We start from the raw sequence: 26,502 nt of genomic DNA on the forward strand, positions 1-26,502 counted from the left end.
AATCAATTGCACTGCTGCATAAAACCATCAAATGTGCTGGCAATAACCCACCAGGTCAGTAAGGGCGCATAGCTATGGGAGTGCCTAGGCCCTTAGTTTATTTATTTTATGATTCGGATTTATTTACCGCCTTTCTGTAAGAATTGATCAAACATAGGCTAGTAGTCTATATTGGAATCTTGACACTAAGCTCTCGTGATAGAATTAGTGCTCAGCATGTGACATTGGGTCATACGTGGAGCCCAGTTACAGAATCCACACCATGGTGTCCATCCTATGTTGCACTGTAGTTGTCTGTGTCAGTTTGCAGGACTATCTTATCCCATACTTACTGTGGTAATCAACAAACTCTTCCCACTGCAGCTCCTTGTGACTCTGGGCAAGTCACTTAGCCTCCATTGCCCCTGGTACAAAATAAGTACCTGAATATATGTAAACCGCTTTGAATGTAGTTGCAAAAAACCTCAGAAAGGCAGTATATCAAGTCCCATTTCCCTTTCCCTTATGACATCACAATATCAGAGTGAGCCAAGGCAATCAAGCCATTGTGACATCACTGATGAGGTTGGCTCTTATTGGTGGAATGAGGCATTATGAGACATCACAGTATCAGCTCCAGTGGAGGAGTAGCCTAGTGGTTAGTGCACTGGACTTTGATCCTGGGGAACTGTATTGGGCAATCAAGCCATTGTGACATCACTGATGAGGTTGGCTCTTATTGGTGGAAGGAGTGGAGGAGTAGCCTAGTGGTTAGTGCAGTGGACTTTGATCCTGGGGAACTGAGTTCGATTCCCACTGCAGCTCCTTGTGACTCTGGGCAAGTCACTTAAAACCCTCTATTGCCCCTGGTACAAATAAGTACCTGAATATATGTAAACTGCTTTGAATGTAGTTGCAAAATACTCAGAAAGGCGGTATATCAAGTCCCATTTCCCTTCCCCTTATGACATCACAGTATCAGAAGTGAGCCAAGGCAATCAAGCCATTGTGACATCACTGATGAGGTTGGCTCTTATTGGTGGAAGGAGTGGAGGAGTAGCCTAGTGGTTAGTACAGTGGACTTTAAGCCATTGTGACATCACTGATGAGGTTGGCTCTTATTGGTGGAAGGAGTGGAGGAGTAGCCTAGTGGTTAGTGCAATGGACTTTAAGCCATTGTGACATCACTGATGAGGTTGGCTCTTATTGATGGAAGGAGTGGAGGAGTAGCCTAGTGGTTAGTGCAGTGGACTTTGATCCTGGGGAACTGAGTTCGATTCCCACTGCAGCTCCTTGTGACTCTGGGCAAGTCACTTAACCCTCTATTGCCCCTGGTACAAAATAAGTACCTGAATATATGTAAACTGCTTTGAATGTAGTTGCAAAAACCTCAGAAAGGCGGTATATCAAGTCCCATTTCCCTTCCCCTTATGACATCACAGTATCAGAAGTGAGCCAAGGCAATCAAGCCATTGTGACATCACTGATGAGGTTGGCTCTTATTGGTGGAATGAGGCATTATGACATCACAGTATCAGCTCCAGTGGAGAGTAGCCTAGTGGTTAGTGCACTGGACTTTGATCCTGGGGAACTGTATTGGGCAATCAAGCCATTGTGACATCACTGATGAGGTTGGCTCTTATTGGTGGAAGGAGTGGAGGAGTAGCCTAGTGGTTAGTGCAGTGGACTTTGATCCTGGGGAACTGAGTTCGATTCCCACTGCAGCTCCTTGTGACTCTGGGCAAGTCACTTAACCCTCTATTGCCCCTGGTACAAAATAAGTACCTGAATATATGTAAACTGCTTTGAATGTAGTTGCAAAAACCTCAGAAAGGCGGTATATCAAGTCCCATTTCCCTTCCCCTTATGACATCACAGTATCAGAAGTGAGCCAAGGCAATCAAGCCATTGTGACATCACTGATGAGGTTGGCTCTTATTGGTGGAATGAGGCATTATGACATCACAGTATCAGCTCCAGTGGAGGAGTAGCCTAGTGGTTAGTGCACTGGACTTTGATCCTGGGGAACTGTATTGGGCAATCAAGCCATTGTGACATCACTGATGAGGTTGGCTCTTATTGGTGGAAGGAGTGGAGGAGTAGCCTAGTGGTTAGTGCAACAGACTCTGATTCTGGGGAACTGAGTTCGATTCCCACTGCAGCTCCTTGTGACTCTGGGCAAGTCACTTAACCCTCTATTGCCCCTGGTACAAAATAAGTACCTGAATATATGTAAACTGCTTTGAATGTAGTTGCAAAAACCTCAGAAAGGCGGTATATCAAGTCCCATTTCCCTTCCCCTTATGACATCACAGTATCAGAAGTGAGCCAAGGCAATCAAGCCATTGTGACATCACTGATGAGGTTGGCTCTTATTGGTGGAAGGAGTGGAGGAGTAGCCTAGTGGTTAGTGCAGTGGACTTTGATCCTGGGGAACTGTATTGGGCAATCAAGCCATTGTGACATCACTGATGAGGTTGGCTCTTATTGGTGGAAGGAGTGGAGGAGTAGCCTAGTGGTTAGTACAGTGGACTTTGATCCTGGGGAACTGTATTGGGCAATCAAGCCATTGTGACATCACTGATGAGGTTGGCTCTTATTGGTGGAATGAGTGGAGGAGTATCCTAGTGGTTAGTGCAGTGGACTTTGATCCTACTGTATCTGGCAATCAGCCATTGTGACATTCACTGATGAGGTTGGCTCTTATTGGTGGAATGAGGCATTATGACATCACAGTATCAGCTCCAGTGGAGGAGTAGCCTAGTGGTTAGTGCACTGGACTTTGATCCTGGGGAACTGTATTGGGCAATCAAGCCATTGTGACATCACTGATGAGGTTGGCTCTTATTGGTGGAAGGAGTGGAGGAGTAGCCTAGTGGTTAGTGCAGTGGACTTTGATCCTGGGGAACTGAGTTCGATTCCCACTGCAGCTCCTTGTGACTCTGGGCAAGTCACTTAACCTGCCATTGCCCCTGGTACAAAATAAGTACCTGAATATATGTAAACCGCTTTTGAATGTAGTTGCAAAACCTCAGAAAGGCGGTATATCAAGTCCCAGTTCCCTTCCCCTCTTCCCCCTTTCCCTTATGACATCACAATATCTGAAGTGAGCCAAGTATTGGGCAATCAAGCCATTGTGACATCATTGATGAGGTTGGCTCTTATTGGTGGAATGAGTGGAGGAGTAGCCTAGTGGTTAGTGCAGTGGACTTTGATCCTGGGGAACTGAGTTCGATTCCCACTACAGCTCCTTGTGACTCTGGGCAAGTCACTTAGCCCTCCATTGCCCCTGGTCCAAAATAAGTGCCTGAATATATGTAAACGCTTTGAATGTAGTTGCAAAAACCTCAGAAAGGCGGTATATCAAGTCCCAGTTCCCTTTCCCTATTTGAGATTCGACATGGAATGTTGCTACTATTTGAGATTCCGTTGTTACTATTTGAGATTCCGTTGCTTCTATCTGAGATTCTGCGTGGAATGTTGCTAGTTGAGGAGTTGCCTAGTGGTTAGTGCAGCAGACTTTTGCGCCTGGGGAATTGAGTTCAATTCCCACTGCAGCTTCTTGTGACTCTAGGCAGGTCACTTTAACCCTCCATTGCCCCTGGTACAAATAAGTACCTGAATATATGTAAACCGCTTTGAATGTAGTTGCAAAAACCTCAGAAAGGCAGTATATCAAGTCCCAGTTCCCTTCCCCCCTTTCCCTTATGACATCACAATATCAGAAGTGAGCCAAGTATCGGGCAATCAAGCCATTGTGACATCACTGATGAGGTTGGCTCTTATTGGTGGAATGAGGCATTATGACATCACAGTATCAGCTCCAGTGGAGGAGTAGCTTAGTGGTTAGTGCAGTGGACTTTGATCCTGGGGAACTGAGTTCGATTCCCACTGCAGCTCCTTGTGACTCTGGGCAAGTCACTTAGCCCTCCATTGCCCCTGGTACAAAATAAGTACCTGAATATATGTAAACCGCTTTGAATGTAGTTGCAAAAAAACACAAGACACACACACAGAAAGGCAGTATATCAAGTCCCATTCCCTTTACATTTCTTGCAGCTGCTCTATCTCAGGTGGAGAGAGACTGAACATGTCCTGATATTAGGTAAGAAAGTGCTCAGCCTGTCCAATAAAAGTAGCATCTCGCATGCACACTTGATTTCACTAGTCTAAAATGCAATGACTGCACCAAAGAACTTCTGTTTATTACGAGGCCCGATAGCCACTCTCTCTTCTAACTTCTGCACGAGCAGGGCTGCCGAGAGACTGGGCTGGGCCCCCGGCCCCGCCCCCACTGCCACCCCCCAGGTTCCCTCCCTGAGGGGGACCCAGCGCCACAGTCCCACCCGCCTCCGCCACCGGGCCCCTTCCACCCGAACCCCCGCCAGCAGAAGTGCTGTCTTCTGACTCCGGCGTGCGCGGCCCACACAGACGCCCTCCTCCCAGCTGATTTTCACTGTACTCTGCAGGGCTTCTGTGCTTCTGACGTCCTGCGAAGATCAGCTGAGAGGAGGGCGTCTGTGTGGGCCGCGCACGCTGGAGTCAGAAGTCAGCACTTCTGCTGGCCGGGGTTCGGGTGGAAGGGGGCCCGGTGGCGGGTGGGACTGTGGCGCCAGGCCCCCTTGGAGGCCCGGGCCCTGGGAATTTTGTCCCCCCTGTCCCCCCCTCTCAGTGGCCCTGTGCACGAGCATTTTCTGAACCAGCCCGATTCTCTCAGTGAGCTAACATTTCTAATCACTTGCAGCCACGTAACCTTTCCAACAGTTTTCCCTCATTTGGCTAGAGAGATGTGGTAGCCGTGTTAGTCCACTCTTAAAGGTAATCAATAGAAATAAACAAAATAAAACATGGAAAAGAAAATAAGATGATACCTTTTTATTGGACATAACTTAATACATTTCTTGGGATATGCATAAAGGAATCCTGTGCAGTAGGAATGGATCCTCAGAAGCTTAGCCAAAATTGGGTGGCGGAGCAGGTGGGGGAAGAGAGGTTGGTGGTTGGGAGACAGGGATAGTGCTGGGCAGACTTATACAGTCTGTGCCAGAGCCGGTGGTTGGAAGGCGGGGCTGGTGGTTGGGAGGCGGGGATAGTGCTGGGCAGACTTATACGGTCTGTGCCAGAGCCGGTGATGGGAGGCGGGAAATACTGCTGGGCAGACTTATACGGTCTGTACCAGAGCCGGTGATGGGAGGCGGGACTGGTGTTGGGAGGCGGGAAATACTGCTGGGCAGACTTATACGGTCTGTGCCCTGAATAGGCAGGTACAATCAAGGTAAGGTATACACATATGAGTTTATCTTGTTGGGCAGACTGGATGGACCATGCAGGTCTTTTTCCTGCCGTCATCTACTATGTTACTATGTTCCTCCAGCTATGCTTCCTTTCTCAGCCACTTTGCAGCACGGCAGTGGCGTAGCCACAGGTGGGCCTGGGTGGCAGTGCCCATCCACTTAGGGCTCGGCCCACCCAACAGCAGCACCACATTTTGCAGTAGCTGGTGGAGAACACAAGCTCTACCAGCTGAAGACTTCCCCCTGATGTAATGAAACGTACTCTCCACGTTCAGTTTTCAGTGCATGCCTGGTGCAGACTGCAAAGGTGGAAAGAAACATTTTCCTGCCAGCTGAGATGTCTTTTGGTGGTGGGGAGGGGAGAGAACATTTGGTGCCCACCCACTTCTTGCCTGGGCCCACCCAAAATCTGTTGTCTGGCTACGCCCCTGCAGCACGCCCTCCACAAACGTCTTCAAATCTGTGGGATACGAGAAAAATAGGGTTTTGTTGTCATGGACGACTCGCACTTTGGCAGGTTAGAAGATTGCAAACCTCACTCCTTTACTGAACAGGTGCTTGCAGTGCTGGCCCATTTGTGCTGGGGTACTATTTTGCTGGGGTTTGCTCGTTATTTAACAGCGGTGGGGACGGAGCCGAAGAGACCCACGTCTGTTCAGCTGTGCAGCATCACCTGACCTCCCCGTGAGCTGGCTTTTAAAACGCCGTCGTCGTGCTGCTGCTGGTGGGCGTTCAGTTGGGCTGTGGAAGTCCTAAACGGAGCTGGTTCCCTCTGTTGTGGCTGGTGAATGGTCCTCGCTGTCCCTGGGTTCGCAAGGCTGTGTACTTCTCGGGGCTCAGGAGCAAGTAGCATTAAACTGACAAAGTCCGAGTGCTGCTGTTACAGCAGACCAAGTCTCTTTTTATTTCAAAAAGCATTTTATGGTTTTAAAAATTCAATCTTAATTTTTGTGCAGGAAAATTTCAGTATGATTTGTTTAAGATGCCTTAGCTGCAGTGCAATTGATTTAGTAATACTGAGGTAGTTTTTTGTAACCCACCTAGAATTTTTAGGTTGTGAGGATTTAAAATAAATAAATATACACCCCCTTTGCACTTATGCACGACATTATGCACGGAAGTGGCAGTTTTCTCAGCACATACATGTATGACTGTAGGGGACTACTTACAGCAATGTACTATGCTAATAAATCTCACTCTTGGCATCTCTTCCAGTTCTGCTCCTCTATCTTATTTATACATCTGGCTTCACACATCCTTCCTTCACTTAATAGCATCAGTCATGATGTCACTGTGTCCTGTTCTCACGGAAAGGCAGAATCGGTTATAGGATACTGGAATATGCACAAGGTTTGGTACTTGGACTGTCCAAGATCTCACAGATGAGGGTACAAGGTGAGCTGTCAGCTGAGATCCTGGCCAGAGACGGAGGGATATTCACAGTATATATGTGATTGAGTACAGAGTTCCCTACCTACCTTCCTTTGAGCACTGTAGCCATGAAGATCGCAGTTGTCTTCCTGGTGGTGGCTCTGAGCTGCTGCTATCATGGTAAGTAACCTTTAAACTATTACAGAAATCTCCATATTTACTAAAGTCTGAACATTCACAGCTCCTTCGCTCCTCTGCAGATCAAGCCAGAATTTCCTCAGCCTTGCAGTTTATTCTGTGTAATAAAGCCAGCACAGAGGGAGATAATCTTTATATATCTAAATTACATCCACAAATTACACCAACACATGTAAAAATGTATTACATGGTACTGAAGCTGATTCTGGAAACCTATTACATAAATGAATGTAGGTCTTTATGTTAAACTAGGCTTTTCCCATAGGCCCCTGTTATAAGATCAGGCCCGAAGAGGTTAACTGTATAATACTACTACTATTACTACTTGACATTTCTAAAGCACTACTAGGGTTACGCAGCGCTGTACAATTTAACATAGAAGGACAGTCCCTGCTCAAAGAGCTTACAATCTAAAGGACAAAATATGCAGTCAGTCAAATTGGGGCAGTCAAGATTTCCTGAAAGGTAAAAAGGTTAAGTGCCGAAAGCAACATTGAAGAGATGGGCTTTGAGATGGGTAGGGAGGGGGCTTGGCGTAGGGCTCAGGAAGTTTATTTCACGCATAGGGTGAGGCAAGGCAGAATGGGCGGAGCCTGGAGTTGGCGGTGGTGGAGAAGGGTAACTTATAATTAACCTTAATAGCAACTTTTCATGTACAACAACAATATTATCATAAAATTTAAAGCACTGAACTGAATGTCGGGTCTCATTTCAAAACTAGAGGCCAACCGAAACCTGGATTCTCAGTTTTGACCCAGACCAAATCAGCAGCCAAATTTTGCTGATTGGTGAAAATGGCACCTCCGCTACCTGTAGAGACTGGGTTCCAACAGGCCAGGCAGGCCACCCGCCCATCCCAGCCCTCACACACTGGAAGAAAGTGAATGCCGCTGAGCTGCCCCCTCCCCTGCCACTTGAAGGCCCTGCCCTGGTGGTCTAGTGGTCTCTTCAGGGCAAGAGCTACGACAGTCACTGCTGCCCCTGTTGGTGCCTCCATAAAAATGGCTGCCAAGAGTTCCTGCCTGAGACTGTCACCAGGACAGTTAAAGGTAGGCCCGGGGAGGGCCTTTGGGTGGTTGGCTGTACAGGTACTACTCTCCTCTGGGGGAACAGGGCGTTGGGACCTGGTCTCTGCAGGGTGGAGGGGGGCAGTGGCGGTGGCAACCCACTTGCATTTTCGACCTAAACTTCAACTTGGATTTCGGGCCGATTTCAGTGCCAAAACCAAACTGAAAATTGTTGGAATAATGTATTGTATTTAACATGCATTGTCTGTCAGCAATGTTTTTCTCTGTGATTACTCTGTGACCTCTGATGTGAATTACCTAGAGAGGTCACAGCTATGCAACTTCCTGTGGGGGTTAGGCACAGCACATGGAGCTCAATGATATCTCCTAACCTGAGGATCTATGGTGTGAGCATCCATTACCATCTAAGCACATGGAAAGAGCTGATAATCCAAATGTATAGTATTATGTATATATAAGCCTGTCTGAATATAATCTAACTACAAACTGTGAGTAAACAGATGTTTTGTTACTTCAACTTTAAAGGGACTCAGCAGTGAATTATTCTGGGGTGTATGTGAGAGAGATGAAGAAAAGAAATTAACATTTCTAAAGCTGAAGCTGTGTGTATAAAATCTGCTAATTATTTACTACAAATAATCCAACAAAAGGGTTATGGGCCCAGCCCAGGAATTGAAAAAGGGAGAAATATTACCAGGCAGTGAAAAAGCCAAATTTTTCTCTTAAGTTTTAAAAGAAAGATTCAGTCTGTCTCTCTCTCCCCCCCACACACCAAACAGAAGGCAAGGCTAAGAAATGGCTGAGGGAGGAAATTCACCATTTTTCTACTCTCTCAAGGTGCCTAAATTAACTGAATTTAATTATCAGCAGTGGGAACTAAGATTCAGATGTCTCCTTCAAGCAAAGAAATTAAATATATGCTTAGACCAAACAGAACAGCTGAAAATATGGCTGAATGGGACAATGCAAACTATTATGTGAAGTGCATGTTTTGGAAGCTCTCTCAGAGAAACAAGCCATATTAGTGAGGGAAAAGATACACCAAAGGACATCTTATATAAACTGAGAACTATGTATGCAACTACATATGCAAAACAGCAACCAATTTGGTTGGCAGAGTTGAATGAAACCAAATTAAGGGATAAAAGTAAATGTAATGATCACATTATGCATCTTATGTCTTCATTTCAAAAGCTAGAACTTTCTGGAATTCCCATGTGTGATGCATTGAAAAGAGCATTTCTTTTTACCTCACTATCAAAGAAGTTTGATGTTTTTAGGTCTGTAAATGAAGCCATTGAAGGGCAATCTTTTGAACAGGCAGCATCAAAACTGAGGCAGGAATGCATAATTAATGATTCTGAGGAGATGTGTTCTCAAAGAAAGTCAGAGAGAAATGAAACAAATTTCTTGGCAAAGAACAGAGGAAGGCGGAGCTATGGGAAAACTCCACCCAAGGGCAAGCTGATTTGCTATTCATGTGGAAAGGAGGGACATGTATCTAAATGGTGTAAGGAAACACAAAACACCCCCTCTAGCTCACCTAAGCCAATGGAACAAAAGAATTTTCCAAGCAGAAAATGTATGAAAGACAATGATAAACATAAGGGCTTTCTAATGGTAGAAAAATCTTTGACTATGGTAAATAATAATTCAAATGAAAGTACTTGGATTTTGGATTCGGGGAGCACATGCCATTTAACCAATTGTAAGGATTTCTTTCAGGAAATGTGTCCAGAAGAAGGTATTCTTAAACTGCAAACGCAGGGACTGCTAAGATCCAAGCAAAAGGCATTGGATTCTTAAAATGCAAAGTGTCTAATGAAGTTAAAGAAATTCCTGTAAGTGATGTCTTGTATATTCCCAAGCAGTTTGCAATATGCTTAGTGTATCTACATTAGATAAGAAGGGATTTGTGATTCATTTTGAAAACAGTAAGTGCACAATCTCTAAAATGATGAAGTGTATGCTGAAGCTTTTATGCATAATGATGTTTATAAACTGAGCATTTCAGGTGAAGCCTCACATATGGCGCAAGTAAGGAAGAATGATGGTAAATGTAGTCTGGAAATCTGGCACCGCCCGCCTGGGACATCGTGATTTTAAGGTGATCCAGGATCTTTACAGTAAGCAACTTGCCACAGGCATTCAGATAAGTGCAGATACTGGTAAAATGGAGAAATGCATAGACTGTGTTACTCAAAAAGGTGTGAGACCCTCATTTCCTGCATACACAGGAAATAGGAGTAATAAAGTACTGGACTTAATACACAGTGACTTATGTGGACCGTTTAATATCCCATCATTGGGAAATAACAGATTTGTGTTAATATTCTTGGATGATTTCTCTAGATACTGTGTGGCCTATTTGCTGAAAGAAAAAAGTCAAGTCACAGACATGCTGAAGAAATACGTAGCCATGGTGAGCAATAAATTTGAAAGAAAACCAAAGGTTCTTCAGACCGACAATGGTGGTGAGTTCACTTCACAAAGCATGCGCACATTTCTAGAACAAGAAGGCATTCAGCATATCACAACAGTAGCTTATACACCAGAGCAAAATTGTGTTGCAGAGAGAAAATTTAGGTCACTTGTGGAAATGACCAGGTGTATGCTGTCAGATAGCAATCTCCCTAAAAGACTATGGGGGGAAGCCATTCTCACAGCAGTGTACCTACAAAACAGAATGCCAACTAAAGGCGCTGAGCGCACACCACATGAGACATGGCATGGTAGGAAGCCAAACCTGTCACACATAAGAACATTTGGAAGCACAGCATATGCTCATGTACCAAAGCAAAGAAGGCATAAGCTGGATTCCACAACAGAAAGGGGCATTTTAGTTGGCTATGCTCCAGGACACAAAGGATATAGAATTTTGAATCTGAAAACTGGCATTGTTGGCATAAGACATGTTACATATTTTGATGAAAACAAAGGGTTGATAAAGGCTGGATTATCCCAGATGAGCCTTATCATCCAGAATATGAAACTAGAACCATAATAGACATGCCAGTGTATATAAATGCCATACCAAGGCAGATGTCTGAAAGCAACTCATCTGTATCTAATGAGGAACAGGCAGAGGAAGCAGACACAGAAAGGATCATTGAAGAAGACAGTACAGTTGGAGAAGGGGAATCAATTGGAGAAGGACTCTCAGATTTAGAGGATGCGGAAAGGTCAGACCAACCTGTTGTCAGACGCTCATCCAGGGAAAACAAAGGTGTTCCACCCCCAAGACTGTCTTACCTAACAAAGTCAGCAGAAGCTCAAGAGCCCTTAACATGGGATGAGATTGAGAAAATGCCAGCAGAAGAAGCTGCTGAATGGCGTAAAGCTGCACAAGAAGAAATTGATGCATTGGATAAAATAAAACTTGGATTCTTACAAAATTACCTCCTGGCAAGAAAGCTATAGGATGCAAATGGGTATTCAAGTTAAAAAGGAATGCACAAGGAAAAGTGGAAAGGTATAAAGCCAGATTAGTCGCAAAGGGATATCTTCAAAAATATGGAGAAGATTTTGATGAAGTGTTTGCACCTGTAGTGAAACACACGACAATTAGAACACTTCTGAGCATTGCAGTCTCAAAAGGCATGCAAGTCAACCACATTGATGTGAAAACAGCATTTCTTCATGGAGATATAACTGAAGACTTGTACATGGAACAGCCAACAGGTTTCATAAATACAAAACAAAGACAGCTAGTGTGTAAATTAAACAAAGGTCTTTATGGACTAAAGCAAAGTGCAAAATGTTGGAATGACAAATTGCATGAAATATTGACAAATTTAGGATTTAAGCAAGGTGAAGCAGATAAATGCTTGTACACTAGGTGCAGAATGGACAATATGCATACATTTTAGCTTTTGTTGATGATCTGCTCATTGCAAGCGAAAGTGAGCAAGAGTACAAGGATATTGTAAAATATTTAAACCTGAATGTTGAGATAAAAGAACTTGGTAATGTGTCATACTATCTTGGTATAGAAATTGAGAAACAAAATGATGGTTCTTATCTTCTAAGCCAGAAGCAGAAAATAAATGAGCTTATTGAAAGTTTAGGTATGCAAGATGCCCAAGTTGTAAGCACTCCCATGATCACTGATTTTCTGAAGGATGAAACAGTAAGAGAACCTTTACCAGATAACATCCAATATAGATCAGCCATAGGTAAGCTTTTATATCTAACTACCACATACAGGGCTGATATAGCAAATGCAGTAGGAATTTTGAGCAGAAGAGTCAGCTCACCTACCAAATCAGATTGGACTGCAGTTAAAAGGATGGTAAGGTATTTAAAAGGTACCATTGATTGTAAATTAAAGATTTCAGCCAATAGTAATCCAAAACTAATATGTTACTGTGATTCAGATTGGGCAGGGGATCATTCTGATTATAAATCCACAAGTGGATATGTGTTTATGTATGGAAATGTACAAATTTCTTGGGCCAGTCATAAACAAAGTATTGTGAGTCTGTCTTCTACAGAAGCTGAATATGTGGCTGTATCAGAAGCATGCAGAGAACTGATGTGGATTGAAAAACTTTTGCTGGATTTTGGAATAGCTGAAAAAAGACCAATCCAGATAATGGAAGATAATCAGAGCTGCATCAGACTGTCACAGAATGACAAGGTTCAGTCACGCACCAAGCACATCGCAACGAAATATCACAACGTGCGAGAGCTGGCGAAAGAAGGGGTCATCAGTCTAGACTATTGTCACACCAGTGAGATGACAGCTGACATCATGACCAAACCGTTACCCAGAGAACGTTTTGAGAATCTGCGAATAAAGCTTGGACTTTGTATGAATTAATAATTGCATGACAGTTATGCATGAGAAGGGGTTTGTTGGAATAATGTATTGTATTTAACATGCATTGTCTGTCAGCAATGTTTTTCTCTGTGATTACTCTGTGACCTCTGATGTGAATTACCTAGAGAGGTCACAGCTATGCAACTTCCTGTGGGGGTTAGGCACAGCACATGGAGCTCAATGATATCTCCTAACCTGAGGATCTATGGTGTGAGCATCCATTACCATCTAAGCACATGGAAAGAGCTGATAATCCAAATGTATAGTATTATGTATATATATGCCTGTCTGAATATAATCTAACTACAAACTGTGAGTAAACAGATGTTTTGTTACTTCAACTTTAAAGTGACTCAGCAGTGAATTATTCTGGGGTGTATGTGAGAGAGATGAAGAAAAGAAATTAACATTTCTAAAGCTGAAGCTGTGTGTATAAAATCTGCTAATTATTTACTACAAATAATCCAACAAAAATCAGTCAGCCTCTGTTAAAAACCCTTACGATAACAAAAGTGTCAAAAGCGTCATTTCATAATTTACCCCTTCAAATCATTTATTCATGAAAAAAGTCAACAAAAAGGAAGTGTAATACAAATAGTCTTTCCAATGTAAATCCTGCACTTATCTGACCTCAGTCAGCTGATCCCGATGCCAGCATTTCAGTAGAAAAATGTTTTTATCAAGGGAAAAGCCCAACTTCCCACAGAGTTATCCCGTCAACAGCATTGAGTATCAGTGCTCTTCAGACAACTCCTGGCTCCGTCTCTACCGGAGAGTGCCACATAGTCTCTGCTGATATTCCAGTGCCACTGAATGTCAGCGCCGGACCCAGTCTGCATGATTTTTTTTACTGGGTAGGAGACCTCGTCATGCTGAATATTGACCCCTATGTCTTTTGAACTGGCTTTCAGTATACTTTCTGAATAAGTTTGGTTTGTGTGCCCAAATCATTTATTTATTTTCTGTAAGCCTCTTAGAAAGTAGACAGGCAGCATATAAATGTTTTTTTAAATATTGATCCATTTATTAACCGTTTGTTTTACCTCTTTCTCATCTAGCTACCAAAGCAGATCCTGCCCATGGAGGGAACAGAGCTGAGAATCTTCAGGATGCTCCAGTCGCTGATTCAAAGCATGTAAGCGAAAAGGGGGGCAGAGGAGGAACCTAATGGTCAGAGCAGTAGGCTGGGAAACAGAAAGCCCAGGTTCAAATTCCATGGCAGCTCCTAATCCAGAGACCTGGGATGTATCCAAGCTGTTCCTAACCTCAGAGGGGGGAAATCAGTGTTGCTCAGGGAACACCTGCCCCAAAGGCAGAGAAGATGATTCTAAATCACTGCTTCAGAAATTGGCTTTGTTGAAGTGCAGAAGCTGTAAAAATAGTTTTGTTCCTCCTGATATTCAGCAGCTAAATTAGACCCAGATATCCAATGGCAGGGCATGTCCAGTCACCGAACATCTGGGGATATCTACTACTACTACTTAACATTTCTAGAGCGCTACTAGGGTTACACAGCGCTGTACAGTTTAACAAAGAAGGACAGTCCCTGCTCAAAGGAGCTTACAATCTAAAGGACGAAATGTCAAGTTGGGGCAGTCTAGATTTCTTGAATAGAGGTATAGTGGTTAGGTGCCGAAGGCGACATCGAAGAGGTGGGCTTTGAGTAAGGATTTGAAGATGGGTAGGGAGGGGGCTTGGCGTATGGGCTCAGGGAGTTTATTCCAAGCATGGGGTGAGGCGAGGCAGAAAGAGTGGAGCCTGGAGTTAGCAGTGGTGGAGAAGGGTACTGAAAGGAGGGATTTGTCTTGAGAGCGGAGGTTACGGGTAGGAACGTAAGGGGAGATGAGGGTAGAGAGGTAGGGAGGGGCTGCAGATCGAGTGCATTTGTAGGTTAGTAGGAGAAGCTTGAACTGTATGCGGTACCTGATCGGAAGCCAGTGAAGTGACTTGAGGAGAGGGGTGATATGAGTATATCGGTCCAGGCGGAAGATAAGACGATATCTGGGGATATCTGGGAGGGTATATGTGGGTCCTAGTTGATATTTAGGCAGAAGAGCCCACGTAAGACACTTATGTGGATCCCAGCTGAATATTGGCCGGGACGCACATTAGAACATCCGTCTGATCATCCCCCCTCCCCAACAAGAGAGGAAAATCCACTGCTTATACCTGGGATAAGCAGCATAAATCTGTTCTACTCTTTTGGAATCCTGTACTTGCGACCTGGATTGGCCACTGTTGGAAACAGGATACCGGGCTCTATTAGTTTCAGTCAGACCGAGTATGGCAACGCTTATGTTCTTACGACTACTGACAGAGGTTGCAGCTCCCATTTTCCATCCACAGTCATCAGGCAGTGGCGTAGCCAAGGGTGGGCCCGGGTGGGCCCAGGCCCACCTAATTTGAGCTCAGGCCAACCCAGTAGCAGCATACCTATGATGTGGGCTGGCAGGGATCCCCAAGCCCCACCAGCCAAAAACTCCCAACAACTGTCCCTCCTGAATACCTTGTAAATAGAAGATCTTGGCCTGCAGCGACCAGCCCCACAGCCTCCCCTTTGATGTATTCCTGCCTTTATAGAAACAGGAAGTTGCATCAGAGAGAAGGCTGTGGAGCCAACATGAGCAGTGCGTATTAGTTGTTGTTCGCTGCCGGTGAAAATTTGCTATTTAAAAGGTATGCAGGGAAGGGGGGATGTTTGAGAGACCAAATCACTTGTGGGACAGGGTAGAGTTCTGCCCACCTATCTTGGGCCCAGGCCCACCCAAAATTGGGTGTCTGGCTACGCCCCTGCCATCAGGGGAAGGATTAAGGGGTAGATACACAGAACTCCAGCACTGTAGAGAACTGCAACATGCAAATTATATGCACACTATTAGTTTAAGCCTTCAGCTGTGCCTCTGCTGTGACCCACCAGCGTTTGGAGGACTGGGAAGGGAGGAATGGAGGTAGGCAGGTACACTGAGGAGACGCTGGACCTGGGCTTGAAGTGGGGGATAGAGGCAGGCAGGCGGATGTATCGGGGAGACGTTGGACCCGGGCTCAGGGGGAGGGTGAGAAGGGGAAGGGAGCTCTAGTTTCAGGCGGCCCTGGGCATTTTGTTGGGCCCCCTCAGTGTAGCTATGCCCCTGAATTAGTTGATGCTTCCAGGAGAAGAAGGGTCTACAACAGCACTAACAATCTCCAATCCACAGAAGTCATCCAACAACACTGGAGAGAGATTTCTTTAAAATGAAAGAACCAATTATCTGCAGCCATTAGAGAGGCAAAAAGGAAATCAAGGACAGTATAGGGTGGGTGGAGAGGCAGTGGCATAGCCAGACCTGACATTTTGGGTGGGCCCAGAGGTAATATGGGTGGGCACAATGTATATATAAGTTACCCGTGGCAACCTAAATATTGGTGTGGTAAGACATGTCAGGCTGCTGTAAGGCCCTTCAAGTCACATTAAGGAGCAAATAACGCAACCTAAAGGCCTAACACGGCTTGATAACTCCCCTCCCCCCTTAAGTGACTTGCCCAAGATACAAGTGAATGACACTGATGAAGAAATAGCGGAGAACTGGGATTAAATAATACAGAAGATTTGCCATTTTTATTTATTTATTTGTAGCATTTGTATCCCACATTTTCCCACCAATTTGCAGGCTCAATGTGGCTTACATTTACCGTAGTGGCAATTGCCATTTCCGGTTAACAGAATTACAAATGGTATTGCATTAAGGTGCGTACATACATTGTAGAGAAGAATACATTATGGTATCACATTATAGGTTGGACTATGACATATGTTAGGTCATCAATTATAGAGAGATCGTTTTCGACATAAGGATCAAGTGGTATTGCATTAAGGTGCGGACATACATGGTAAAGAAGAATATAAGTTTCTGAGTAATAGATTGGGTTGTAACATATGTTAGGTCATCAATTATATAGAAATCATATTCGACATTAGGATTAAAGTGTTAGTGCTTGATCATTAATAGCAATGGGTTAGTCAGTCAAGTGATAAGAGATCGGTTCTGTCTAATTCATGATCAGTTTTATTATTTAGTAGTTAGGATGGTTGTTTATGGTATGCCTTCTTGAACAGGTCAGTTTTCAGTAGCCTTCGGAATATAGTTAAGTCTTGCGTTGTTTTTATGGTCTTCAGTAGTGCGTTCCATAGTTGCGTGCAAATGTAGGAGATACTGGTTGCATATGTGGACTTGTATTTTAGTCCTTTGCAATTGGGGTAGTGGAGACTGAGGAATGTGCTTGCTGATCTTTTTGCCTTCCTAGTAGGTAGGTCTATAAGGTCTGACATATAGGTCGGGGCTTCTCCGTGTATAATTTTGTGGACCAGGGTGCAGACTTTGAACGCAATTCGTGACATCATCTGCATAGATGTATGGGTTGAGTCCTTGGTTGGATAGCAATTTGGCTAAAGGAGTCATCATTAAATTAAAAAGGGTTGGTGAGAGCGGTGATCCTTGTGGTACTCCACATTCGGGTTTCCATGGTGTTGACGTTTTTGATTTTGAAATCACTTGATAAGTTCTTGCTGTTAAGAAGCCTTTAAACCATTTTAGTACGTTTCCTCCAATCCCGAAGTAGTCTAGGATGTTCGAGAGTATTTGGTGGCTTACCATGTCGAACGCGCTGGACATGTCAAATTGTAGGAGCAGCACATTGTTTCTGGTTGCAATTAATTGTTTGAATTTGGTTATGAGAGTGGTTAGCACTGTTTCAGTGCTATGGTTGGATCGAAATCCTGACTGTGATTCATGTAATATTGTGAATTTGTTTAAGTAGTTGGTAAGTTGTTTGGTTACCATACTTTCCATTAGTTTGACAATCAGGGGGATGGATGCTACTGGTCGATAGTTGGTTGTGTCGTTTAATTTTTTCTTTAAGTCTTTGGGTATAGGTGTGAGTAGTATGTTTCCTTTGTCCTTGGGGAAACGTCCGTGTTGTAGCATGTAGTTCAAGTGTGACGTAAGATCTGTGATGAAGCGTTTGGGGGCGGACCTTATTAGATTGCTGGGGCAAATATCCAGTTTGGAGTGGGTTTTGGAGAATTTGTTGATTGCTTGAGTGACGGTTTCTTCGGTTAGTAGATCGAAGTTAGTCCAGATTCGATCTGCTGAGTATTCATTGGGAGTTGGGTCCAGGCAATCCATAAATTTTTCGTGATCGGTAGTGTTAAGTGGTAGCGTGGATCATAGTTTTATAATTTTCTCATTGAAGTATTTGGCAAGGTTGTCTGCCAATGGGGTGTCTGTGCTGGTTGTGGTAACTGGTGTGGTGTCTATTAGTTTATTCATGAGTTGGTAGAGTTTATGTGTATCTTTGTAGTCATGAAATTCTTTCTATGTAACAATGAAAGAAGATAGGTAAAATCATACACCATTCTGAGTAAAGAGAATGGGATTGAGTTCTCTTGTATTCAGGAGGGAGTGTATTGGGCTGAGATCTTTCTATCATGTGTGGAAGGAAGTAATATCCTCAATATGTAAATGTACAGGATTTCTTTCCCCCTGTGACCCAGTAATAATTCTACACTTGGATAGTACCTGCTTGCAGCCAGCGCCAGTGTGTGTGTGGGGGGGGGGGGGGGGGGGCAAACAGGGCAATTACCTTGGGCCCCACAGTTCCAGGGGGCCCAGCACTCCAGCCTTTTCTTCCCCATCTTTCCACCACGGTCCGTCTCCTCCTCCCTTCCCCTCACCTTCCCGATCTTCTTTAAGAAATTATTTCCCTCTTCAGAGGGGTCCCAAGGACAGCAGTCATCCTCCAGTTGCCCCGAAGCTTTCGCTCTCTGCCATGATCCCCCCTCCCCCCCGATGCCATTTTCTCTGCGGATCGTGGCAGAGAGGAAAAGCTTTGGGGCAGCTGGAGGATGACTGCTGTGCCTGGGACCCCTCTGAGGAGGGAAATAATTTTTTTAAGAAGACCGCAAGGTGAGGGGAAGGGAGGGAGACAGACCGTGGTGGAGAGAAAGGTAAGAGATGCCCAGACCATGTAATAGCAATGCAGATAGGGAGCTCAGGGGGAGGGGAGAGGGGATCAGCGATCAGGGGCTCCCTCCCTCCTTAATTTCTGTCCTTATCGTCCCCACCATGTCTAAAACTGGCCCTGCTTGCAGCTGCTAGACAAAACTGGACTTCGCACTGTAAATTTCAGGGTAAACCTCACGTTGTGAGCTGGTTACAATTATCTGGGGAGGGGTTCTCTGTGGAACTTGTTACATTTTGTGTTAAATTTAAACACCAGGATGTTATGAAGGTGTGGACTCAAGTCCCTAAGTATGTGAGGGACAGATGATCAGGAATTTTGAGACTGGACAATATCTTCTAACATTTGAAAACAGTGATTGTCAGTGCCGTAGCGAGGGCTAATGGCACCCGGGGCGGGTCGCCGCTGCGCACCCCTCCAGGTGCAGCATGGCGAGACCCCCCCCCTTCTGCGGCGCACCCCCCCCGGAGCACAACCCCCCTCCGGACCGCATTCTTACCTGCGGGAGGGCCGATCCGCCCCGAGTGCACGTCACTCGGAGCTGCGTCGGCCCCGCTGGTTCCCTGCTTTCTCTGCCCCGGAACAGGAAGTAACCTGTTCCGGAGCAAAGGGAGCAGGGAACCAGCGGGGCCGGCACCCCCCGAGCGCGTGCACCCGGGGCGGACTGCCCCTCCCGCCCCCCCCCCCTCCTACGCCACTGGTGATTGTAACAGGATGAAATACTGGAAGAGGTTGTGTGTTTCATTTATACTTCAGGTGCTGCAAATGTAAAAATAAGAATGTGAGGGTTAGTGGGAGGGGTTTACTCAGTGGTGTGCTGGAGCCGGCTCGCACCGGCTCGCAGGAGCCGGTTGTTAAATTTTCTTCCGGCTTGCGAGCCGGTTGTTGAAAATAGCGAGCTGGCTCTGGCTCTCTGCCCTCCCTCCTCCCTTCCTCCGGATCTGCCTCACCGCCCGCTTGTTTTTTAAATTCTTCGCTTCCAGCGCCGAGTCGCCAACTGTCCTGAGTCCTCCCTTGCCGATTTGCGCTTTAAAAATGGCTGCCGAGACTTCCAGAGGCGGCCTCGCGAGACTTCGGCTGAAGTCTCGGCGGCTATTTTGAAGCGCGAATCGGCAAGGGAGGACTCAGGACAGTCGGCGACTCGGCTCTGGAAACGAAGAATTTAAAAAAACAAGCGGGCGGTGAGGGACCGGATCGGGAGGGAGGAGAAGAAGAATTCACAAAACAACTCGGGAGGGGGTGGCGTGGGGAAAAGAGAGTTGCTGCTGGGTATGGGTGCATGCAGGGCAGGGGAGAGGAGGGTACACTGCTGGACATGGGTGCATGCAGGGGAGAGAAGGGTCACTGCTGGACATCTGGGTGCATGCAGGGCAGGGGAGAAGAGGGTCTCTGGGTACGGGTGCATGCAGGGCAGGGGAGAGGAGGGTCACTGCTGGACATGGGTGCATGCAGGGGAGAGAAGGGTCACTGCTGGACATCTGGGTGCAGGGCAGGGCAGAGGAGGGTCGCTGGGTATGGGTGCATACAGGGCAGTGGAGAGGAGGGTCACTGCTGGACATGGGTGCATGCAGGGCAGGGTAGAGGAGGGTCACTGCTGGACATGGGTGCATGCAGGGCAGGGGAAAGGAGGGTCACTGCTGGACATGGGTGCATGCAGGGGAGAGAAGGGTCACTGCTGGACATCTGGGTGCAGGGCAGGGCAGAGGAGGGTCGCTGGGTATGGGTGCATGCAGGGCAGGGGAGAGGAGGGTCACTGCTGGACATGGGTGCATGCAGGGGAGAGAAGGGTCACTGCTGGACATCTGGGTGCATGCAGGGCAGGGGACAGGAGGGTCACTGCTGGACATGGGTGCATGCAGGGCAGGGGAAAGGAGGGACACTGCCGGACATGGGTGCATGCAGGGCAGGGGAGAGGAGGGTACACTGCTGGACATGGGTGCATGCAGGGGAGAGAAGGGTCACTGCTGGACATCTGGGTGCAGGGCAGGGCAGAGGAGGGTCGCTTGGTATGGGTGCATGCAGGGCAGGGGAGAGGAGGGTCACTGCTGGACATGGGTGCATGCAGGGCAGGGGAGAGGAGGGTACACTGCTGGACATGGGTGCATGCAGGGGAGAGAAGGGTCACTGCTGGACATCTGGGTGCATGCAGGGCAGGGGACAGGAGGGTCTCTGGGTACGGGTGCATGCAGGGCAGGGGAGAGGAGGGTCACTGCTGGACATGGGTGCATGCAGGGCAGGGGAGAGGAGGGTCACTGCTGGACATGGGTGCATGCAGGGGAGAGAAGGGTCACTGCTGGACATCTGGGTGCAGGGCAGGACAGAGGAGGGTCACTGCTGGACATGGGTGCATGCAGGGCAGGGTAGAGGAGGGTCACTGCTGGACATGGGTGCATGCAGGGCAGGGGAGAGGAGGGTACACTGCTGGACATGGGTGCATGCAGGGGAGAGAAGGGTCACTGCTGGACATCTGGGTGCATGCAGGGCAGGGGAGAGGAGGGTCTCTGGGTACGGGTGCATGCAGGGCAGGGGAGAGGAGGGTCACTGCTGGACATGGGTGCATGCAGGGGAGAGAAGGGTCACTGCTGGACATCTGGGTGCAGGGCAGGGCAGGGCAGAGGAGGGTCGCTGGGTATGGGTGCATACAGGGCAGTGGAGAGGAGGGTCACTGCTGGACATGGGTGCATGCAGGGGAGAGAAGGGTCACTGCTGGACATCTGGGTGCAGGGCAGGGGAGAGGAGGGTCACTGCTGGACATGGGTGCATGCAGGGGAGAGAAGGGTCACTGCTGGACATCTGGGTGCATGCAGGGCAGGGGACAGGAGGGTCACTGCTGGACATGGGTGCATGCAGGGCAGGGGAGAGGAGGGTACACTGCTGGACATGGGTGCATGCAGGGGAGAGAAGGGTCACTGCTGGACATCTGGTGCAGGGCAGGGCAGAGGAGGGTCGCTGGGTATGGGTGCATGCAGGGCAGGGGAGAGGAGGGTCACTGCTGGACATGGGTGCATGCAGGGCAGGGGAGAGGAGGGTACACTGCTGGACATGGGTGCATGCAGGGGAGAGAAGGGTCACTGCTGGACATCTGGGTGCAGGGCAGGGCAGAGGAGGGTCGCTGGGTATGGGTGCATGCAGGGCAGAGGAGAGGAGGGGAGAGAGAAGAAATGCTGGACATGGATGGAGGGGAGAGAAGAGTGAGGAAGGAGATGAGATGAGGGAAAAGGAAGAGAGAAGAAAAACTGCACATGGATGAAGAAAATAGGCAGAAGCTGAGGACAAGAAATGAAGAAGAAAGGAGGAAAGAAATAAATGGAAAGGAAGCCCTGGAAACGGAGTTAAGAGGACAGATAGCAGCAGAATCGGATACTGGGCCAGCATGATCAGAAAAACAGTCACCAGACAACAAAGGTAGAAAAAAAATCATTTTATTTTCATTATAGTGTTTGGAATATGTCCACTTTGAGAATCAGATGCTCAACATTAAAAGTTTATATTTATTTACTTATTTATGGCATTTTATCCCACATTAAACATGAATTAAATTGGAACCTGGGATCAATGTGTTTTTTTTCCTGGAGACAGTAATGCATTGCCCCCCACCCCCAGGCTCTCTCCCCGGCTATAGCCAGCTCTGCAATTTTGGGTGGGGGGGCGCAGTGGTGGACTGGGGAGAGAGCCTGTTGTTAAAAATTTACCAGCACACCACTGGGTTTACTATTCCTGTTCTGTATTTGTGATTTCAAATTTCTTCATAAAGGAGGTTTTAAATGGGAAACTAAAGTACCTGCATGGTTTCACGGTGGAGCCGGGGGGAGAGGTTAGAAAGGGACAATTTTGAACCACAGGGTTTACCCAGATAGCTGTTGTATTCTGAGGACAACTTTAACTTTTAGGCTGAGGTGGGCAGGCAGAAGCAGAGACAGACTGCTAGAGTCCCAGATGACCCAATATGGAAGTGGGGAGGTCAAGCTGGGGACCCGTGGGCAGTGGATTGGGATGGGTCAATCAACTTTTTGCCCACACAATATTAGCAACTGGGAAACTTGGGTGAAAGTAACATAGTAGATGATGGAAGAAAAAGACCTGCTCGGTCCATCCAGTCCGCCCAACAAGATAAACTCATATGTGCTACTTCTTACCTTGATTTGCATCTGCCATTTTCAGGACATAGACCGTAGAAGTCTTGCCCAGAACTAGCCCCACCACCCAAACACCAGCCCCGCCTCCCAATCTCGGCTAAGCTTCTGAGGATCCATTCCTTCTGCAGAGGATTCCTTTATGTTTATCCCACGCATGCTTGAATTCCGCTACCGTTTTCATCTCCACCACCTCCCGCGGGAGGGCATTCCAAGTATCTACCACTCTCTCCGTGAAAAAATACTTCCTGACATTTTTCTTGAGTCTGCCCCCCTTCACTCTCATATCATGTCCTCTCATTCTATCGCCTTCCCATCTCCAGAAAAGGTTTGTTTGCGGATTAATACCTTTCAAATATTTGAACGTCTGTATCATATCACCCTTGCTTCTCCTTTCCTCCAGGGTATACATGTTCAGGTCCGCAAGTCTCTTCTCATACGTCTTGTAACGCAAATCCCATACCATCCTCGTAGCTTTTCTTTGCACCGCTTCAATTCTTTTTACATCCTTAGCAAGATACGGCCTCCAAAACTGAACACAATACTCCAGGTGGGGCCTCACCAACGACTTATACAGGGGCATCAACACCTCTTTTCTTCTGCTGGTCACACCTCTCTCTATACAGCCTAGTAACCTTCTAGGTACAGCCACCGCCTTGTCACACTGTTTCATCGCCTTCAGATCCTCAGATACTATCACCCCAAGATCCCTCTCCCCATCCATACCTAGCAGACTCTCACCGCCTAACACATACGCCTCTCTTGGATTTCTACTCCCTAAGTGCATCACTTTGCATTTCGTCGCATTGAATTTTAATTGCCAAACCTTAGACCATTCTTCTAGCTTTTTCAGATCCTTTTTCATGTTTTCCACTCCCTCCGGGGTGTCCACTCTGTTGCAAATCTTAGTATCATCTGCAAATAGGTAAACTTTACCTTCTAACCCTTCGGCAATGTCACTCACAAATATATTGAACAGAATCGGCCCCAGCACCGATCCCTGAGGCACTCCACTACTCACCTTCCCCTCCTCCGAGTGAATTCCATTAACCACCACCCTCTGGTTTCGGTCCGTCAACCAGTTCCTAATCCAGTTCACCACTTCAGGTCCTATCTTCAGCCTGTCCAGTTTATTCAAGAGCCTCCTGTGGGGAACCGTGTCAAAAGCTTTGCTGAAATCTAAGTAGATTACGTCCATAGCACGTCCTTGATTCAATTCTCCAGTCACCCAGTCAAAGAATTCAATGAGATTCGTTTGACACGATTTCCCTTTGGTAAAACCATGTTGTTTCGGATCTTGCAAGTTATTGGCTTCCAGGAAATTCACTATCCTTTCCTTCAGCATCGCTTCCATTACTTTTCCAATAGCCGAAGTGAGGCTTACCGGCCTGTAGTTTCCAGCTTTTTCCCTATCACTACTTTTGTGAAGAGGGACCACCTCTGCCGTTCTCCAATCGCACGGAACCTCTCCCGTCTCTAAGGATTTATTAAACAAATTTTTAAGAGGACCCGCCAGAACCTCTCTGAGCTCCCTCACGTCCGGTCCCATGGCTTTGTCCACCTTTAGGTTTCCTAGTTGTTCATACACACTCTCTTCCGTGAACGGTGCTAAATCCACTCCACTCTCAGATGTACTTTTGTCAGTCCATCTTACATAAGTACATAAGTACATAAGTAATGTCATACTGGGAAAAGACCAAGGGTCCATCGAGCCCAGCATCCTGTCCACGACAGCGGCCAATCCAGGCCAAGGGCACCTGGCATGCTTCCCAAACGTACAAACATTCTATACATGTTATTCCTGGAATTTTGGAGTTTTACAAGTCCGTTTAGTAGCGGTTTATGGACTTGTCCTTTAGGAAACCATCCAACCCCTTTTTTAAACTCTGCTAAGCTAACCGCCTTCACCACTTTCTCCGGCAACGAATTCCAGAGTTTAATTACACGTTGGGTGAAGAAACATTTTCTCCGATTTGTTTTAAATTTACTACACTGTAGTTTCATAGCATGCCCCCTAGTCCTAGTATTTTTGGAAAGTGTGAACAGACGCTTCACATCCACCTGTTCCACTTCACTCATTATTTTATATACCTCTATCATGTCTCCCCTCAGCCGTCTCTTCTCCAAGCTGTATAACCCTAGCCTCCTTAGTCTTTCTTCATAGGGAAGTCGTCCCATCCCCGCTATCATTTTAGTCGCCCTTCGCTGCACCTTTTCCAATTCTACTATATCTTTCTTGAGATGCGGCGACCAGAATTGAACACAATACTCAAGGTGCGGTCGCACCATGGAGCGATACAACGGCATTATAACATCCTCACACCTGTTTTCCATACCTTTCCTGATAATACCCAACATTCTATTCGCTTTCTTAGCCGCAGCAGCACACTGAGCAGAAGGTTTCAGTGTGTTATCGACGACGACACCCAGATCCCTTTCTTGGTCCGTAACTCCTAACGTGGAACCTTGCATGACGTAGCTATAATTTGGGTTCTTTTTTCCCACATGCATCACCTTGCACTTGCTCACATTAAACATCATCTGCCATTTAGCCGCCCAGTCTCCCAGTCTCGTAAGGTCCTCTTGTAATTTTTCACAATCCTGTCGCGATTTAACGACTTTGAATAACTTTGTGTCATCAGCAAATTTAATTACCTCGCTAGTTACTCCCATCTCTAAATCATTTATAAATATATTAAAAAGCAGCGGTCCTAGCACAGACCCCTGAGGAACCCCACTAACTACCCTTCTCCATTGTGAATACTGCCCATTTAACCCCACTCTCTGTTTCCTATCCTTCAACCAGTTTTTAATCCACAATAGGACATTTCCTCCTATCCCATGACCCTCCAATTTCCTCTGTAGCCTTTCATGAGGTACCTTGTCAAACGCCTTTTGAAAATCTAGATACACAATATCAACCGACTCCCCTTTGTCCACATGTTTGTTCACTCCTTCAAAGAATTGAAGTAAATTGGTCAGGCAAGATTTCCCCACACAAAAGCCATGCTGACTTGGTCTCAGTAATCCATGTCCTCGGATGTGCTCTGTAATTTTGTTTTTGATAATAGCCTCTACCATTTTCCCCAGCACCGACGTCAGACTCACCGCTCTATAATTTCCCGGATCTCCCCTGGAGCCTTTTTTAAAAATGGGCGTTACATTGGCCACCCTCCAATCTTACGGTACCACGCTCGATTTTAAGGATAAGTTGCATATCACTAGCAGTAGCTCCGCAAGCTCGTTTTTCAGTTCTATCAGTACTCTAGGATGAATGCCATCCGGTCCAGGAGATTTGCTACTCTTCAGTTTGCCGAACTGCCACATTACGTCCTCCAGGTTTACCGTGAAGTCAGTAAGTTTCTCCGACTCGTCCGCTTGAAATACCATTTCCGACACCAGTATCCCACCCAAATCTTCCTCGGTGAAGACCGAAGCAAAGAATTCATTCAGTCTCTCCGCTACGTCTTTGTCTTCCTTGATCGCCCCTCGGTCATCCAGTGGCCCAACCGATTCTTTTGCCGGCTTCCTGCTTTTAATATACCGAAAAAATTTTTACTATGTTTTTTTGCCTCTAATGCTATCTTTTTTTCGTAATCCCTCTTGGCCTTCTTTATCTGCGCCTTGCATTTGCTTTGACACTCCTTATGTTGCTTCTTGTTATTTTCAGACGGTTCCTT

The 26,502-nt window shown here is 46.5% G+C and overlaps 1 long non-coding RNA gene across 1 annotated transcript in view; it reads left to right on the plus strand.

Annotated features, from left to right (window-relative positions):
• Positions 1-6,725: 6,725 nt before the first annotated feature.
• Positions 6,726-26,502, plus strand: part of LOC115459215 — a 62,861-nt gene continuing 43,084 nt past the window's right edge. The window contains exon 1 of the long non-coding RNA XR_003940221.1: positions 6,726-6,824. This is a non-coding gene — a long non-coding RNA (uncharacterized LOC115459215). The remainder of the gene's footprint in view (positions 6,825-26,502) is intronic.

Source organism: Microcaecilia unicolor, unplaced genomic scaffold, assembly GCF_901765095.1.
Source record: "Microcaecilia unicolor unplaced genomic scaffold, aMicUni1.1, whole genome shotgun sequence".
In the NCBI taxonomy this organism is placed as follows: Eukaryota; Metazoa; Chordata; class Amphibia; order Gymnophiona; family Siphonopidae; genus Microcaecilia; species Microcaecilia unicolor.